The 19,448-nt window shown below is 46.4% G+C and overlaps 1 non-coding gene across 1 annotated transcript; it reads right to left on the bottom strand.

Moving 5' to 3' along the window:
- On the bottom strand, nt 1-73 carry Trnar-ucg. Its single transcript has one exon. It is a non-coding gene; the product is annotated as a tRNA-Arg (tRNA).
- Between the last annotated feature and the right edge of the window lie 19,375 nt (nt 74-19,448).

Genomic DNA, 19,448 nt, shown 5'->3' with positions numbered 1-19,448 from the left:
CGTCCGCGACAGGACTCGTACCTGCAGTCTTCTGATCCGTAGTCAGACGCCTTATCCATCAGGCCACGCGGACAGACAGGATCTCACATTGTAGTGACTGAATAAAGAGGCGCATTAAAACCACTGCCCAGTCCCCGCATCTACTTTGTAGACCAACGCGCTTTCTACGCACAAGCTTGCGTTCCCTTGCACCGGGAGTGGGCAGTGCGCGTGCGCAGAAGCGATATTCGGATGAGGTGAAGCGTCTGCGCATGCGTCGGCAGCAGCACCACCGCAGAGGTGTGACGTCAGAGCCGTCTGTTGGCGCACCAGTCCGCAAGCTGGATTCTTTGTTGGGAACCACAGAGCTCATCACGCTTCCATCTCTTATCGATACAGGGAAGTTCTCAAAGTATTCGGATGTCACGTATGCTCCTCGCTGGTGGTTGGGGAATCCGATGTCTGGGTCCTGTTTTCCACCAAAAAACACCGTTTTTTTTTCTGTTTTTTTTTTTTTTTTTTTTTGATATCAAAATTAATTTTCAAAAACAACTAATTTGTGAGAAATAATAAACACAAAAAACACCCCCGTGTTAAAATATCATAAAAGAAACGCAAACACGGCTGTACATATGCAGAGCGCAAGTTCATCTGCTTCTTTTGCAGTGTTGATGTTATAGATAACGGCGCTGCCGATAACAGTTTATCAAAAGCCGCGTGTGCTCACGTGGTCCCGGCAGCTTCTAGAAAAGCAAGCGCTCTCGCTCCTTGCAGTTTTTCTCACGCTTGGTACTGGTCAAGTTGCACCATGTAGTAATAAACGCCTACTCAGTCTTCAAGCTGTCGTCTACCTTCATACACAACAGTTGACGTCGGAACGCCGAACTATGATTGCCTCTGAGTGAAGGATACTGAGTAGCCCTCAAAGCAAGCTGCCTTGAGGTCCTCCCGCTGTATATCAATCAGAGCCAATCTCACTGCAATCCCCTCTGTGTAAGAAACAGACGAATTTACGCTTGGCATAAGTTATAAATAGGGTTCAGTGATTTGTTTTTTTTTTGTTTTGTTTTCTCTGAATTCGGGGGTAAATGCTATAGACCGACACGTGCACTGCTTGCAAACAAGTCGGCCTTTGTCCATATCGGGTGTAATATACTGCATGTACACAGATATAAGATTCGTGCCAAGCCTCTGCGCCACACACCAGATGACATGTATTGTAAAAGCTTGGTCTGCTGGGCAAGTTGGTAGTGGACATTCATATTAAAAATAGCGCAAAAGAGACGGGACAAAAAGACGAAGAAGCACACAGGACAAACGCTAACTGGCAACTAAACTTTATTGAAAGCTTCCAACTTTGCTATCGCCATGCACGTGCTTAGTCTCGTTCAACAGACAGGGCGTAGCGCCAAATCCGCACAATCATACCGCCCACCGCCTGTTCCAAAAGGTCAGCAAAACAGCTACATCACCCCGCCGCACAATCCGAACGAGAAAAGAATAGAAAAAACGCCGCGTTAATATTGTCAAGTTAGACAGTGTTAATGAAATGGTACTCTTTCTGCTGCATACACACCGATGCGACGCTTATGCAAACGTCTTTGTCACAATCACGTATTTTCGCTGCCTCCAGCAACTCTCGTTCCCTCCTTCCTTTGTTTCGTCCCTCCACCTTCGCACCGTCCAGCTTGGGGGAACAACCACAAGTTCTACAATGCCCCGGTAAGTGGGAACCGTAATTGTTGCCAAGAGAAGCCGCATGCTCTCGAAGTCGATCATTTAAGCAACGTCCCGTCTGCCCTATGTAAACACGGCCACACGTTAGAGGAATCCTGTAAACCACCTCAGTGGCACAAGGTACAAACTTTGTCACGTGTTTCTTGCTACACACAGGTTTCTTCACTTTCGGCCCGCTCACCATAGCGCACAATTTTGACAATCTGCACGGGGCAGTGAAGACAACGTCCACGTCGAACTTTGATGCTATCCTTTTCAGATTGTGCGACACCTTATGAATGTAAGGTAGCACTACAAAATTCTTTGGTTTCCTCTTAGGTACAACGGAAGAGCATTTCAACTTCTTTAGAAGGGATTCCGCAACTCCCTGTATTAAAACCGAGGGAAACCCGGAGTGTTCCAAGCGAAGTGTCTGGAGGTCAAAACTTTCACTAACTACATGCGGACAGGACTTTGACAGAACCGACCGGAGGCAGAGCGATGCGATGCCCCTCTTTATCAATTTAGAGTGGGCTGAGTCAAAGGCTAAAAGGGCCTTTTTTGTGCGTGGCCTGTACATCCAGCACACATGGTCAAGGGAGTTAAAAGACAACCGGACATCTAAAAACTGTAAAAAACCTTCCAACGGAAGTTCGTAGGTGAAATGTAAATGCTTAGAAGATTTGCTAAAAACTTCCAGAGTAGTCTCGACTAAAGAGACCAGGCTTTGCTCTGCAGGAACACTAACAAAAATAATAAAATCGTCGACGTACCTACAAACCTTCACAACGGGGATGTCAACCAACTCATGCAAAACCGAGCGGTCAAACTTGGCAAGAAAAATCTCACATAGTACAGGCGCCACACTAGACCCGATACAAATACCACGCCTCTGCACATACACCTTGTCCTCAAAGCAAACAAGCGTTGAGTTTAGGTAGCAGTCCAACACTTCCAGGAAGGCATCAACCGTAACCCCACACGCGTTTTGAAACGCAAGAACGCCCGATGTCTCAATCAGTTCCCGAACAGCAACTAGAAGTTCGTTGTGTGGAACCGAATAAAACAATTCCTCAACGTCCAAGGAGAAAGCGTTGTTGACTCCAGATAGGCCCTCCCGTAGTACGTCGATGAGGTGGTCCGAACTGCTCACCTTGTAAGGGTCTTCTGGGATGAGGTTACTCAGGTGCAGCTGCAGAAACCTGCTCACCTGGGCCTGCCAGCTGTCTCTCTCTGTGACGATGGCTCTGAAAGGGCACTCAACTTTGTGGGTCTTCGCCGCAAAGAACATCTTCAGGACATCCAGTTTGGACATCCAGTTTGGATGTTGGACTCAGCCCACTCTAAATTGATGAAGAGGGGCATCGCATCGCTCTGCCTCCGGTCGGCTCTGTTAAAGTCCTGTCCGCATGTAGTTAGTGAAAGTTTTGACCTCCAGACACTTCGCTTGGAACACTCCGGGTTTCCCTCGGTTTTAATACAGGGAGTTGCGGAATCCCTTCTAAAGAAGTTGAAATGCTCTTCCGTTGTACCTAAGAGGAAACCAAAGAATTTTGTAGTGCTACCTTACATTCATAAGGTGTCGCACAATCTGAAAAGGATAGCATCAAAGTTCGACGTGGACGTTGTCTTCACTGCCCCGTGCAGATTGTCAAAATTGTGCGCTATGGTGAGCGGGCCGAAAGTGAAGAAACCTGTGTGTAGCAAGAAACACGTGACAAAGTTTGTACCTTGTGCCACTGAGGTGGTTTACAGGATTCCTCTAACGTGTGGCCGTGTTTACATAGGGCAGACGGGACGTTGCTTAAATGATCGACTTCGAGAGCATGCGGCTTCTCTTGGCAACAATTACGGTTCCCACTTACCGGGGCATTGTAGAACTTGTGGTTGTTCCCCCAAGCTGGACGGTGCGAAGGTGAAGGGACGAAACAAAGGAAGGAGGGAACGAGAGTTGCTGGAGGCAGCGAAAATACGTGATTGTGACAAAGACGTTTGCATAAGCGTCGCATCGGTGTGTATGCAGCAGAAAGAGTACCATTTCATTAACACTGTCTAACTTGACAATATTAACGCGGCGTTTTTTCTATTCTTTTCTCGTTCGGATTGTGCGGCGGGGTGATGTAGCTGTTTTGCTGACCTTTTGGAACAGGCGGTGGGCGGTATGATTGTGCGGATTTGGCGCTACGCCCTGTCTGTTGAACGAGACTAAGCACGTGCATGGCGATAGCAAAGTTGGAAGCTTTCACTATACCCAGGATTCGAAGACACGAGCGCGCCGACACTACTTGCGCCATCTATCGGCAGCGGTGGCGGGACGGCCCGTAACTCAATGGGACGAACTATATATTTTTTATTTCACGAAATTCTAAGCGTCGCATTATTTTGCTCTCAGCGACCTTTTTTAGTAGATACCCTTTTTGTTCATTGTGCTAAATTTAAGGACTGTATGTCTATGATAAATAGAGCCAACTGGCAATCGGAAAAAAATGCATTATCCTTATGGGGGTACTGTGATTTACAGAGAAATATTTGAGTTCAAACTTGATTTACAAACTAACCACTCCGTATCGCGAGTTGCTCTCTACGGTTATATAAGCTCCAGTTCCCCAGCTACATCATGGCACGATTTTCTTTGCGATCCGATAATTCTACGAAGTGCCCTCGTCATTAAAAGAACAAAAGGCAGGGCTCTCCAAATGAATTCAGGGCCGTTTAGAGCAGTAAAAAGCTGTTTCTCGCGCATAATGACAAATTAAATAAATAAATCTTACCATGTATACTACATGATAAATGTGCATCATTAATTCCAAGAACATATTTACCAAACCCCGGGGTTTGAACCTGGAGTTCCTGAATAAAAAATATATAAATGAAATTTGAATTAGTTTTACGGTGGGGCAAGAACGTTTCTCCGGAAGGTAAAAGCATTTCTCTGTAAGGAAGATACGATATTACATCTAATTTCTCAAATCAAGGTAAAAAATATATATTTATCAAGCAGCACTAACGCCACGCACACGAATAGAAAAATTACTACGCGGACTTCAACCACGCAGTTATAATAATGATGTGATTTTAAGTGCACTTGAGAATAAATTTTTGACTTGCCGTTCTTGAACGAGTTATTTAAATATGATCTTAATATAATTAATTAAAATTCATCTTAATCCTTTGGGCATACTCAAGACAGAAAATGACCAGCGTGTTATGAGCTGCGCTGGGTATTTGTTTGAGATTTTTTAAACCCTTTCGTAGGTACAATATGTCCGATGATCACGTGGTTGGGGCACGTGATGTCACAGTGTCGCGTCATAACGTCACGTCACGTGACACAATGTAGAGTTATGTCATAGTATTTTGACATCTTGACATCGTGATTTTTAGTGTCACGCCTAGGTGTCAAGTCATGTGCATTGAGTAGTATTGCGTGTCGTTGTCACATGGTTAGTATCACGGGACGACGTTATGCTGATGAAGTAACGGGGTCACACCTCGCTTATAATGTCACGTGACGATCGTGCGCTAAATTTGGCGGGTGATTTAGCATTTCTGCAATGCATTCTGTAACTTTTACATAGCGGGACCTAATTAGCTATCTTCACTTAAACAGCGCAAATAAGTTACGTAAGGAAGAGACAACAGGAAGGAAAGAGCGCAGCGCTCTTTCCTTCCTGTTGTCTCTTCCTTACGTAACTTATTTGCGCTGTTTAAGTGAAGATGTCTATCCAACTCGCCCAGCAACTCATTTTGGCTAATTAGCTATATTTTGTGGGCGTTTGACGGTTTTTAGAGGCGGTTCTCGTGACAACTTGTCACGCTTTCTGAGCACAGCGGGATCACAGGTATGAAATTGACCGCCTAAACGCGAAATCGCGCGAGCCGCGGGAGGTGTTGCCTTTAAATATGCTCTCGGCGAAAACGCTCCGCGCTCGTGACACGCGCAAGATGGTCGCTTTGCATGTCAGCTTCTTGGCAGTAGTGGCAATACAGATCTCTATTGTGTACTCCGTTCACCCCTGGGGTATCCACACGAAGGAGAAATCCCCCACTTTCCTCCGAGGATCGCGCATCACGTGAGACATACGTCATCCCTTTTTGACGCCTCGCGTCGCCGTTCTCCTGTTTTCCTCCGTGGCGGAGGCGCGGAGGCTTCGTGCTGTCAGCACGAAAGCTACCGGCGTGCGGTCGTGTATCACTACTGCGTGATGCACGTTAAAGACCCCAGGCTAGCGGCTGTACCGCACTGACTAAATTTCTCATCTACAGCTGGGAGACTCGTCGCCCCCGTGAGGCAGACCAAGTTCTAGGCTGTATAAACACACACACAACCCAATTATTATTCCACATGTGCACGCGGCAGAGCCGGGGACGGAGTTTCCCGGGAGGTTGACGTCATGACATCCGTCCGCGGAGTTCTCCTTCGTGTGGATACCCTAGAATCTCCGCCTTCAGCACGAGCTCGCTCGCTTCCACAGAGCTTTAGTTGCGCGTTGCGCGTTCACACTTGTGTTAGCAAGGGCAGTAAGCTCGCGCGGAAGGTGGAGCTTCTAGTCTCAGCTTAAACGGCGTATAGACAATTGCAAGCACGGCGCCACAAGTGGTGCCCCATGCATGCAAGCGCGTGCAACGCGCGGGTGAACGTAGCTTTGGCAAGCTCGTAATCGCACGGGCGTGCCTGCTCGAGCAGAGACATGGCGGCGGCCAGTCGCCCAGCTTGCAATCGTCTATAGTAGGCTGGAATGCGGATCAGGGGAACGTCGGTGGCGCCACAGGTGGACATTGATTGACCCCAGGTGATACACACAAGTCTAAGGGAGAAACACAAAGAGGAATATTGAAGCTTGTACGCGGTGCTCGAAGGCAAGTATTTTATGATGAGCTGCGATCATTATATCAGGTGTTTGGAGATCGAATCGGTAGAATTCAAGCATTCGAACGCGGTTAAAAAAAAAAAAAGCGTCGGAGCACCACCGATTGTGCCGGCGTCGCTTGCTTCGGTTGCTAAATAATTTGACACGTTCAGCAAATGAACGGAGCGCTCCAAGCTTTAAATCGTCAAAGAAGCCCTCACTGAAGTTTAAAGCAAAGGCTCGCCCCAGCAATAGTCTGTGCAAGATCCCGAAACGATGCAAATGTCCTCAGCAAAGGCCAACTTACCGCTTGCTAGCCTCTGACGACGTCCAGATCATGAACGGCTCCACATTGTCTGTCGGCAACTCTTGTCTTATTGAACCGCATCACAGTTTACACCCAACAAAGCCGCAACCCTCGACCCTAAAGCACAAATCAGTTATTAAAATATATTAGTATTGTATCGCTTTTGATAATTGCAACGAGAATATTAACTTTCATTCCCACATAACATAAAAGTCTCATCGTCGAGAACAGCTTACTAAGGTAAGAAGTAGTAATTTTCCCCGTTTTTCCCGTAAAGTTTCATGCATTCCCTTGTGTGAAGCAATAGGTGACGGTGGTGCCGCTCGACCCCAGCAGTAGATAACGGTCGAAAAGGGGGCGTGGTCTGCAAATATTGGGAAAAGGTACTGCTTTCAGGAACCTAGGGTCCTACCCTGAGTGCACTCTAACTCCCGACATATGATAGCAGGCTTCGTCAAATTTTAGAATCCCGGAGAGCATTTTCACAATCGCTTTATTTCTCGAGTTACTTTAATCGGAACATGGTCTCTCACATCAGAAACGGTCAAAAAAGGGCGTAGTTCAAAAATATGGGCAAAGGCGCCGCTTACAGGCACCTAGGGTTCAACCCTCAGAGTACTCGAGCCCCACACATATGAGAGCAGACATGGTCTAGTTTTAGAATCCAAGGGAGCATTTCGGGAATCGGATTACTTCGCGAGTTATTTTAATTAGAACATACTCTCTCCCTTCAAAAACGGCCAAAAAGGGGGCGTGGTCCGAAAATTTGGGCAAAGGCGCCGCGCTCAGGCACCTAGGGTTCAACCCTCAGAGTACTCTAGCCCCACACATATGAGAGCAGACTTGGTCTAGTTTTAGAATCCAAGGGAGCATTTCGGAAATCGGATTACTTCGCGAGTTATTTTAATTAGAACATACTCTCTCCCTTCAAAAACGACCAAAAAGGGGGCGTGGTCCGAAAATTTGGGCAAAGGCGCCGCGCTCAGGCACCTAGGGTTCAACCCTCAGAGTACTCTAGCCCCGCACATATGAGAGCAGACTTGGTCTAGTTTTAGAATCCAAGGGAGCATTTCGGGAATCGGAATACTTCGCGAGTTATTTTAATTAGAACATACTCTCTCCCTTCAAAAACGACCAAAAAGGGGGCGTGGTCCGAAAATTTGGGCAAAGGCGCCGCGCTCAGGCACCTAGGGTTCAACCCTCAGAGTACTCTAGCCCCACACATATGAGAGCAGACATGGTCTAGTTTTAGAATCCAAGGGAGCATTTCGGAAATCGGATTACTTCGCGAGTTATTTTAATTAGAACATACTCTCTCCCTTCAAAAACGACCAAAAAGGGGGCGTGGTCCGAAAATTTGGGCAAAGGCGCCGCGCTCAGGCACCTAGGGTTCAACCCTCAGAGTACTCTAGCCCCGCACATATGAGAGCAGACTTGGTCTAGTTTTAGAATCCAAGGGAGCATTTCGGGAATCGGAATACTTCGCGAGTTATTTTAATTAGAACATACTCTCTCCCTTCAAAAACGACCAAAAAGGGGGCGTGGTCCGAAAATTTGGGCAAAGGCGCCGCGCTCAGGCACCTAGGGTTCAACCCTCAGAGTACTCTAGCCCCACACATATGAGAGCAGACATGGTCTAGTTTTAGAATCCAAGGGAGCATTTCGGAAATCGGATTACTTCGCGAGTTATTTTAATTAGAACATACTCTCTCCCTTCAAAAACGACCAAAAAGGGGGCGTGGTCCGAAAATTTGGGCAAAGGCGCCGCGCTCAGGCACCTAGGGTTCAACCCTCAGAGTACTCTAGCCCCACACATATGAGAGCAGACTTGGTCTAGTTTTAGAATCCAAGGGAGCATTTCGGAAATCGGATTACTTCGCGAGTTATTTTAATTAGAACATACTCTCTCCCTTCAAAAACGGCCAAAAAGGGGGCGTGGTCCGAAAATTTGGGCAAAGGCGCCGCGCTCAGGCACCTAGGGTTCAACCCTCAGAGTACTCTAGCCCCACACATATGAGAGCAGACTTGGTCTAGTTTTAGAATCCAAGGGAGCATTTCGGAAATCGGATTACTTCGCGAGTTATTTTAATTAGAACATACTCTCTCCCTTCAAAAACGACCAAAAAGGGGGCGTGGTCCGAAAATTTGGGCAAAGGCGCCGCGCTCAGGCACCTAGGGTTCAACCCTCAGAGTACTCTAGCCCCACACATATGAGAGCAGACTTGGTCTAGTTTTAGAATCCAAGGGAGCATTTCGGGAATCGGATTACTTCGCGAGTTATTTTAATTAGAACATACTTTCTCCCTTCAAAAACGACCAAAAAGGGGGCGTGGTCCGAAAATTTGGGCAAAGGCGCCGCGCTCAGGCACCTAGGGTTCAACCCTCAGAGTACTCTAGCCCCACACATATGAGAGCAGACTTGGTCTAGTTTTAGAATCCAAGGGAGCATTTCGGAAATCGGATTACTTCGCGAGTTATTTTAATTAGAACATACTCTCTCCCTTCAAAAACGGCCAAAAAGGGGGCGTGGTCCGAAAATTTGGGCAAAGGCGCCGCGCTCAGGCACCTAGGGTTCAACCCTCAGAGTACTCTAGCCCCACACATATGAGAGCAGACTTGGTCTAGTTTTAGAATCCAAGGGAGCATTTCGGAAATCGGATTACTTCGCGAGTTATTTTAATTAGAACATACTCTCTCCCTTCAAAAACGACCAAAAAGGGGGCGTGGTCCGAAAATTTGGGCAAAGGCGCCGCGCTCAGGCACCTAGGGTTCAACCCTCAGAGTACTCTAGCCCCACACATATGAGAGCAGACTTGGTCTAGTTTTAGAATCCAAGGGAGCATTTCGGAAATCGGATTACTTCGCGAGTTATTTTAATTAGAACATACTCTCTCCCTTCAAAAACGGCCAAAAAGGGGGCGTGGTCCGAAAATTTGGGCAAAGGCGCCGCGCTCAGGCACCTAGGGTTCAACCCTCAGAGTACTTTAGCCCCACACATATGAGAGCAGACTTGGTCTAGTTTTAGAATGCAAGGGAGCATTTCGGGAATCGGATTACTTCGCGAGTTATTTTAATTAGAACATACTCTCTCCCTTCAAAAACGGCCAAAAAGGGGGCGTGGTCCGAAAATTTGGGCAAAGGCGCCGCGCTCAGGCACCTAGGGTTCAACCCTCAGAGTACTCTAGCCCCACACATATGAGAGCAGACTTGGTCTAGTTTTAGAATCCAAGGGAGCATTTCGGGAATCGGATTACTTCGCGAGTTATTTTAATTAGAACATACTTTCTCCCTTCAAAAACGACCAAAAAGGGGGCGTGGTCCGAAAATTTGGGCAAAGGCGCCGCGCTCAGGCACCTAGGGTTCAACCCTCAGAGTACTTTAGCCCCACACATATGAGAGCAGACTTGGTCTAGTTTTAGAATCCAAGGGAGCATTTCGGAAATCGGATTACTTCGCGAGTTATTTTAATTAGAACATACTCTCTCCCTTCAAAAACGACCAAAAAGGGGGCGTGGTCCGAAAATTTGGGCAAAGGCGCCGCGCTCAGGCACCTAGGGTTCAACCCTCAGAGTACTTTAGCCCCACACATATGAGAGCAGACTTGGTCTAGTTTTAGAATCCAAGGGAGCATTTCGGAAATCGGATTACTTCGCGAGTTATTTTAATTAGAACATACTCTCTCCCTTCAAAAACGACCAAAAAGGGGCGTGGTCCGAAAATTTGGGCAAAGGCGCCGCGCTCAGGCACCTAGGGTTCAACCCTCAGAGTACTTTAGCCCCACACATATGAGAGCAGACTTGGTCTAGTTTTAGAATCCAAGGGAGCATTTCGGAAATCGGATTACTTCGCGAGTTATTTTAATTAGAACATACTCTCTCCCTTCAAAAACGGCCAAAAAGGGGGCGTGGTCCGAAAATTTGGGCAAAGGCGCCGCGCTCAGGCACCTAGGGTTCAACCCTCAGAGTACTCTAGCCCCACACATATGAGAGCAGACTTGGTCTAGTTTTAGAATCCAAGGGAGCATTTCGGAAATCGGATTACTTCGCGAGTTATTTTAATTAGAACATACTCTCTCCCTTCAAAAACGACCAAAAAGGGGGCGTGGTCCGAAAATTTGGGCAAAGGCGCCGCGCTCAGGCACCTAGGGTTCAACCCTCAGAGTACTCTAGCCCCACACATATGAGAGCAGACTTGGTCTAGTTTTAGAATCCAAGGGAGCATTTCGGGAATCGGATTACTTCGCGAGTTATTTTAATTAGAACATACTCTCTCCCTTCAAAAACGGCCAAAAAGGGGGCGTGGTCCGAAAATTTGGGCAAAGGCGCCGCGCTCAGGCACCTAGGGTTCAATCCTCAGAGTACTTTAGCCCCACACATATGAGAGCAGACATGGTCTAGTTTTAGAATCCAAGGGAGCATTTCGGGAATCGGATTACTTCGCGAGTTATTTTAATTAGAACATACTCTCTCCCTTCAAAAACGACCAAAAAGGGGGCGTGGTCCGAAAATTTGGGCAAAGGCGCCGCGCTCAGGCACCTAGGGTTTAACCCTCAGAGTACTCTAGCCCCACACATATGAGAGCAGACTTGGTCTAGTTTTAGAATCCAAGGGAGCATTTCGGAAATCGGATTACTTCGCGAGTTATTTTAATTAGAACATACTCTCTCCCTTCAAAAACGACCAAAAAGGGGGCGTGGTCCGAAAATTTGGGCAAAGGCGCCGCGCTCAGGCACCTAGGGTTCAACCCTCAGAGTACTCTAGCCCCACACATATGAGAGCAGACTTGGTCTAGTTTTAGAATCCAAGGGAGCATTTCGGGAATCGGATTACTTCGCGAGTTATTTTAATTAGAACATACTCTCTCCCTTCAAAAACGGCCAAAAAGGGGGCGTGGTCCGAAAATTTGGGCAAAGGCGCCGCGCTCAGGCACCTAGGGTTCAATCCTCAGAGTACTTTAGCCCCACACATATGAGAGCAGACATGGTCTAGTTTTAGAATCCAAGGGAGCATTTCGGGAATCGGATTACTTCGCGAGTTATTTTAATTAGAACATACTCTCTCCCTTCAAAAACGGCCAAAAAGGGGGCGTGGTCCGAAAATTTGGGCAAAGGCGCCGCGCTGAGGCACCTAGGGTTCAAACCTCAGCGTACTCTAACCTCTCAAATATGATAGCAAACCTGGCGCCCAAAACTTTTGTCAAAGGGGCCGCGCTCTAGAACCATTATTGAACTGGGGCCCAAAGTCCTGAACGGTCTAGAACCAATATTGAACTGGATCCCAAGTAAATGCAGAAGATTATTTTTAGAAAAAGAAGATTTTGATGAACGGGTTAGTTTGCTAGTAATTTTATTGTGATAAAAGGGGGATTTAGAATAGCATTGCCTCCCTCGAGGTATTGCTGCCGTTAGCACGCACTGTGACTTTGAAGCGGGCCCTCCTGCACGCGCCAGAAACCGTACCGAGGCCAGTGGCCACTGTAGCCCGCAGTAACGCTCTGCTAAGGTCTGCATATTCCTTATCACGATAAAAACAAATTAGAAAAAATGCATACTCCGGCTCTACTCACTATTTAACTTAAATCATAGCCTCTTATATCGGACGTTTCTGCAAATAATTTAGAAAGCCTGAAATCTTGTGTAGTTAGGAAGATAATAAACTCCTTTTGGGGGGGTGGAACTAACTGAAGCCACCGCGGACATTAAAAATTGCATACAAAAAAACGTACTAATTAGCAAACTAATTTTTTTCCCCTTTGGCTATCTAATAAGTGAGATTAAAGGGGCGGTGCAGCGGTATTCATTTGAAATATTTTTCACTTTAGATTAGCTTACTGGCACTAGGGGGACTCAGTAATACTCGCACTCAACGCCATTGTCTAAGAAACTTCCTTGTTATGGTGTAACTTCAAGGGTAAAAGCGAGCGTATCCTTTCAATCTCTCCTTCGCAAAACCTGACGACGTAGCTGGGGGATCGCAGTATCCCCCAGAGACGGTAGTTGAATGCGGCTCATAGATGGGACCCGATCACTGCGTCAGCACTTGATTTGGGCTCTATAGTCGATAGCTCGACAAGCATTCGGGTTAGGGTCCATGTCCAATCGCTGCAAAGGCGACAATAGGCGAACCATAGCAATGTCTGGAACTCAACACTTGTCTCCTGCTTTGCCGACTCTAGCGCGTGGCTATGATCAACAGTGGCGGCATATAATCGGCTCCAGATCACGTGGCCGCCTGTTCTAGCTGGCAGTTGAGGGGGTCAACGCTGCTTGTTCTTCTTTATTTTTTCTGCGACGTTTATTACGTGTGGAGAAAAACGAGCGCATGTTTCATCGATCATAAGCGTTAGGGATTCGTTCTAAGTGGGATTCCCGGAAAGTACAAAAATTGTTGCACCGACACTTTGAACGTTTGTTTTCTATTAGAGACTTTGTGAGAGTTATTGAAAATCCCTAGATCAGGAAATTTGAGGACGCGTGGGAGGCGCGGGAGTTCGCTAAAGTTAGCACACGTTCAGCTTGCTCAAGGTCGGCGATGCGAAATCACGAATGGCTTTATTATCGCTTATATCCTGGCAGACAAATATACGCACACACAGAAACGCACACGTGCATACACACGCAGGCACACACACACACTCACATGCATATTCAAAGACGGGATTGTTGATGGACATACACACACGTAGATATCTGAGCGGAATCACGGAAAGACAAATAACCAAAACAAAACAAAATTAATCTTTTCACCATAAACTACAACATCCGTTAAATCCGCCCCCCACCCCCCTCTCAGTGCAATAGTTTTGCACCCTCTCATAAACGTGACCTCGTCAATGCAGGATGGCAGGGATTCAACCCAATACATTTCTTGGTTACTACTCTCCCTTTGAGTTTTCTTTTTTTTTTTTTTTTGCTATGTCTCTACCAATAAAGGTGTACTGACAGACTATATCTCTACACTTTTAATGTCGTAAATACGGTCAAACCCTTTAGTAGATCGCGTTTTCAGGCCACACGATTTGTAGCGGGAGCTCGCGCTGCCACTTCGATGTATGCTCTGAAGCAGGCGCTGGGAACACACGTACACACTCACAAACGCAGACGCACATACGCACGCACGCGGATGCCGGACGCCGGGCGCAGGTCCGTTCAAGAAAGAATGTAAGGAGTGTGTGTGTATGGGGGGGGGGGGGGGGGTTACGAGGTCGCAGAGACTACATCAGTCGCTCTCTGTTTCTGGGGCAAGCGGTCATGTTCGCCGCCGGCCTCGCCAAGGTCAGGCCTTGAGCTTTTTTGAGCTGAGCCACCTGGTCTCGAACGAAACTAATCCTAAACACAAGGGCACAAGGAAAAAAAAACATATTGTTAGGCAGCAGGGCGTGTACTCGAATAATGCACGTTGGACTCATCCCAAGCCGCGTATTTCGTTAACCCGTCATCACGTAAAATAATGAAAAAAGCAAATCTCAGGCATATACAGCCTGGGCCAAATGGATTGAAAGCACTTCGGACTGACTGCATAAATTGGTTAACTTGTCGCGTTGGGATTTACTAGAGACGTGCTCGAAGCTGGTGTATTCAATAATTGAGAGTATGGATGCATGAAATCTCCGGAGTCAAAAAAAAAGAAAATAGAAACTGGGTTTGTCTATGAACAATTTATCGAGAAGCCTTTTATCTCAAAATCATAAGACCATCGTTGTGGGCTATTCTGACGTTTACTACGATTGAAACATTTGTCAAGTGGAAAGAAAATATTATTGACTTACCTATTCTTCACTTCGTTTTGCTGAAACAAGCGCCACAATAAAACTTACTTTTGGTGCACCTGCAAAGTATAATGAAAACATAGTTTTTTTTAAATTTTTTTACTTACTCGGGTGATACAATCTTTCCACGATTTTACCGAAAGCCTTAACCAACTTAAGGCATCTCTGTAGTAAATCCCAGCGCGATAGGTTAAGAAACCTATTTATGCGGTCAGTTTAAAGTGAGTTCAATCATTTTCGCCCATGCTGGATATACACCAACACAGAAGCCGAAGTGTGCTATGCGCGAGGCTCTCAACGCAAATAAACATTGCCGTTTTATTTTTTCTCTCCGAGCTCGAAAAATGTCATCAAATATGTTAGTGCGCACCTGCAGAGCCGTATATGTAGCTGTGCGCATCTGGGCACTACACTAACCGCTTATTCACCCTGGAAGCGGATCCGCGTTCGCAAAGCAGTTGCGAACGTGGTTGTATAAAGATCCAGTACAATTGCTCGCGCACTCGATGACATCAAGTGAGCGTGCAATTGTACTGGATCTTTATATGACCGCGTTTGCAACCGCTTTGCGAACGCGGATCCGCTTCCAGTGGGAATGAGCGGTAAGGGATACAGTGTGACACCCCACACAATACCCTTTCAGAGTAAAATTCGAAGATGCGCCGTGGCAGTGTCCTTCGCATTCTTTTTAGATTGTCGAGATCCAGAAAGCCACATCGCGTGGTTGTTCGCACGAGTTTGGGACCGCTTCAGTCCGGTTTCATAAATTAATACGCATTAAAATTGATATTGCTTTACGTAGATTACGCTGGCAACCACCACTGTAATTTTACGTTGTACTAGACGCTTTATTTCGCCACTCTCTGGTTTATGAACCGTCAATATCTGGCGTTCGATCATGCGCTTTTATTCAAATTTTTACAAAAAAACTCGCTACATCTTCAATGCAGTGCTGCGTTTGTGGTTGTGCATAGCCACATGACCGCAGACTCAGAGTCAATCCTCACTAAATCATGATTGAAAAGAATTGCCGAAGCACAATGAGACACGGGCCATGCTCTGTGATGAGTAAACGCAAGAACAAGCTACCGTTGAGGAGGCCAGCACGTGCAGTGCGTGTAACCATACTCCATCTCATGACTTACGTGCAGCAGAGGCAAAAGCACAGACGCGAGGGCCTGGTTTTCATATTTGCTTTCCTTTCACGAGCACTCGCGAAGAGAAAGCAGATCTGAAAGCCACGTGCCCGCGCCAATGCCTTTGCCTTTGCTGCACACAACTCCTGAGAGAGTATACTTTCGCAGCATGCTCCTTGATTCCTGGGGAATTGAGAAAAACGTGTGCACCACCTAGAAGACAAGGCTTACGCCCCCGTCTCATGGGTCATTGGTGATGGATCCAGGCAGCCCCACCTCCTTGCGTCAGAATGGTCGTTAGCGCGTCTTGCAGCGTTTCCAAGGAGCGCGACGCTATCACGCAGTGACGCCAAGACGGACGCGTGTGCCGCTTTGCGGTCGCTCTCGTCAAACGTGTTTGCCGCACGCGGCGGGTCGGAATCAACGTTATTTGAATAACGTTAACTAACGATAACGATAACTAGCTATGACCTCCGACGCACAGCTTTTATTGATTACGTCCATGCGCTTGATTGAGCAAATAGGAGCCTGGATGGCTCTACGACGACGCGAACCCAGGAGAAGCTTCCTATCGTGAAGGCCGGACGCGCTTGCACGAATTACCGGAAAAACTGAGCTCGCAGCTCCATGACGTATTAAATGAAGACTAACTCGAAATTAATTATTACATTTTGCATGAGACAAGTTCGATTATATGCTAGTCCTAAGCAACGACCGGTAGTGTTCCCGTGTGATAACATAAAAAAAAAAAAAAAACCAAAGGCAAATCTCGAATATGTTTACGCGACTACCATGGGCCCCAATATATTGTTTTCATATAGCCGGTCGTAGCGTTTCAATCTGGGTATCTGCCGTAGTAAAAGGTAGCTTAGAGCATGAAAACAGATATTTAACCTCGGAATTTCCAACCAGGCTCCAAAGGCGCTTTAATTTCAAAGGCGTGTACATCGCGCAATTATGACGTAGTCATCTTCGACACCAATTTTGTCAGGTTTACGTAAATGCCTAGCCGTGAGAAATTCGTTTACACATACAAATTTCAATTTATTTGATATTGAAGTTCGAAAAAAAATGTAATATTTCGAATTTTTTTCTAGCTGCAAAGTCGAAAATTTTAAAAGGTTTGATTTCAAGTTCCAAGTTTGAATTTCACGAATGAAAATCGAATTCTGCACGAACTAAGTTTTCATGAATTCATCTAGAAAGTTAGCAAAATGTGTTACAAATTTTACTAAAAACGTTGGCCAGGTTATTATAAGCTTACATCAGCTCACTCGCGCCCTCCACGTTGTGTTATAAAATACTCATTCCTCCTCAGTGCTGTGGTACTGACGGTATTATCTGTATTGCTCTTTATTTGTCGAAACTTATGAAACAAGCGTTGAACTGGTTGAGCGGTTCATCGAAAAAACCCGACGCGGTCGGGTGAACGTACTTCCTACTTGCGAACTAATAGCAATCTGTTGAAACGTCGCCTAAATGCAACGCTGGCATAAGACAACTAAATATGCGGTACAACGCAGTCACATAAATGCATCTAGGCTTCTCAAATATTTTCAGTTGCACTGGGCGTTTATTTTCGGCAGGATGACCCGTGGGATGGAGAAAACACTGAACACAGGCACAGCACCCGACACTAGTCAGGGTATAGGAGGCAACCAGGCTCAATTAGGGATCCCCAGGACTAATACAACTGATCAGGTCACGATCGGTTGTTCTCGACCAAACCATAATGCCGCTCCCTGAAACTTTTCTTATTTGACGAATGGAAATATTGGACGCCTTAAAATGTAGCCGGTCACTAATGATAATGAAGTAAGCGCCGGTTCAGCGTTCACTGCAGCGCATCGGTGACACTCTCCGCGCGCGTCTTCCCTTGACGCGAGGGAATCGAGGGACTCGCGTGAAAAAACAACTAATGCTACGAAGGACGCTCCCAGCGAAGCGTCCCGGTTGAATTTTGATTATGCAGATAAAGGATCTGTTGGCCTACAGGTTACCTCGGGTCAACCTACGGAGTTGTGCGCGCGAGAGGCTCTGCGCGGAAGTCAAAAGAAGAAGGTGCGGGGTACGAGGCCACCCTAAAGCGATGAATCGGCGCTTTACAAGCAGTGGGGAGGAAGTGGCCGAGTGGGCTAACGCGTCTCAGCTCGGAGCGTGGAGCGAAAGCTTGCGCTGGGAACCTCCTGGGTTCGAGTCCCCGCCACCCCCGCCCGTTTCGATCTGGATGAGTTTTGTACCGGCACGCGTTCGTGTGATGACTACTGCGTGATGCACGTTAAAAACCCCAGGTTAGCGGTTGTACCGCACTGGCCAAATTTCTCATCTACAGCTCAGAGACCGATTACCCGTTGAGGCGTATACGTTCGAGGCAACAGTTCACCGTATACGTTGCCTCGAACGTAAACTGTTGCCTCGAACGTAAACGTATACGTTCGAGGCAACAGTTCACCCCTATATATAGGGGTGAACTGGGTTGGAACTTTCTCGAACTTTTGTTTAAAAGTTCGAAGTTCGTTGAACTTTTGAATTTAGCAGGGTCGAAAGTTCGGAAATCGTCGAATTTCTGAGCGTAGTAAATCCAAACTGTCGAATTTCATAGCGCGAAAAATTGGAAGGTTGAAAACAATCGGAAACCTCAGCGCAAAAAAAGCCTTTGCAATGCTTTCGAAGCTTCGCAAAAAGTTCACGGAATCTCTAGTTCTAATGTCGCATACATGATGTGCTCGGATCACCGCCGCCGATGCAAAATGGCCGTTCAGCCCGTCATTAGCCCTCACAAGTCGTAACAAATATTTTCACGCGAAGGCCTTAATGATACCACGTGGAGGAGTTTATTTACTCTGCGTATGAACTTGTAAATCGAACAGGAAATGTGCCTTCAATATAAGCGGTGAAAAATGCGCATATTATTTGTTTTTCTCGTCATTTTGTTACCTAAAGTAAATGCCTACTGATATAAAATTTAGTGTGCCATCATCCATGGCACGTCTTCTGTTTAGCTTGAGTTTCTTTTTGTTCCGATCGGCTCAGTGACGTTCATGCTCAGTGTCAACTCAACATGGAGTGTTCGAACCGCGGGCGACCCTTTGCCAAGCAGTTTTGTGAGCGTCGCTCACAGCCTCGGTATCCTTGCAACTTATAAGGTCCTCATATCTTGTCTTTTTTGTTGTTGTTATTTCTTTATTTTTTTTAATAAATATGTATTTCCGGGTGTTTATTTTGAAAACTTTGAATAAAGCAATGTAATATTGTTACGTCGTGATAAAAATCGGTGGTGGGAAGAAAAACAATGAATAAAAATAAAATGTACTTGGCGCACTCATTGTGAAATTAATAGTTTGTGCGCCTAAACACCGCTCCAAGAAGTTCACATCAAATCTATATGCATTGAAATGACTAAATACACGTCCTACGGCGAAAGAGTCTCAGAGGAGCTACCAATCCATAGTGTTCTCGTTTTTACTACAGCAGTTCAGAGCATCCGGGAAGGGTGCAGAAAAAAATGTGCATCTGCTCCAAACTGCTTGTAAGAGCAGAAAGCAGACTGGCTGCTTCGTTAGTTATTTTTTTTTTGTTACCTTTTCTCCCTTCGGTTATAGTCAACTTCCCCCGATTGTGGACACGCGTATTGTACAGTCAATAATAGATAATTCACAATAGGGAGTAAGCACAATAAAGCAGAAGATTATG

Source organism: Ixodes scapularis, unplaced genomic scaffold (genome assembly GCF_016920785.2).
Source record: "Ixodes scapularis isolate PalLabHiFi unplaced genomic scaffold, ASM1692078v2 PGA_scaffold1__304_contigs__length_218370807, whole genome shotgun sequence".
In the NCBI taxonomy this organism is placed as follows: domain Eukaryota; kingdom Metazoa; phylum Arthropoda; class Arachnida; order Ixodida; family Ixodidae; genus Ixodes; species Ixodes scapularis.
Note: the sequence above shows the minus strand (reverse complement) of the source record. Positions and strands in the feature narration are given on the sequence as shown.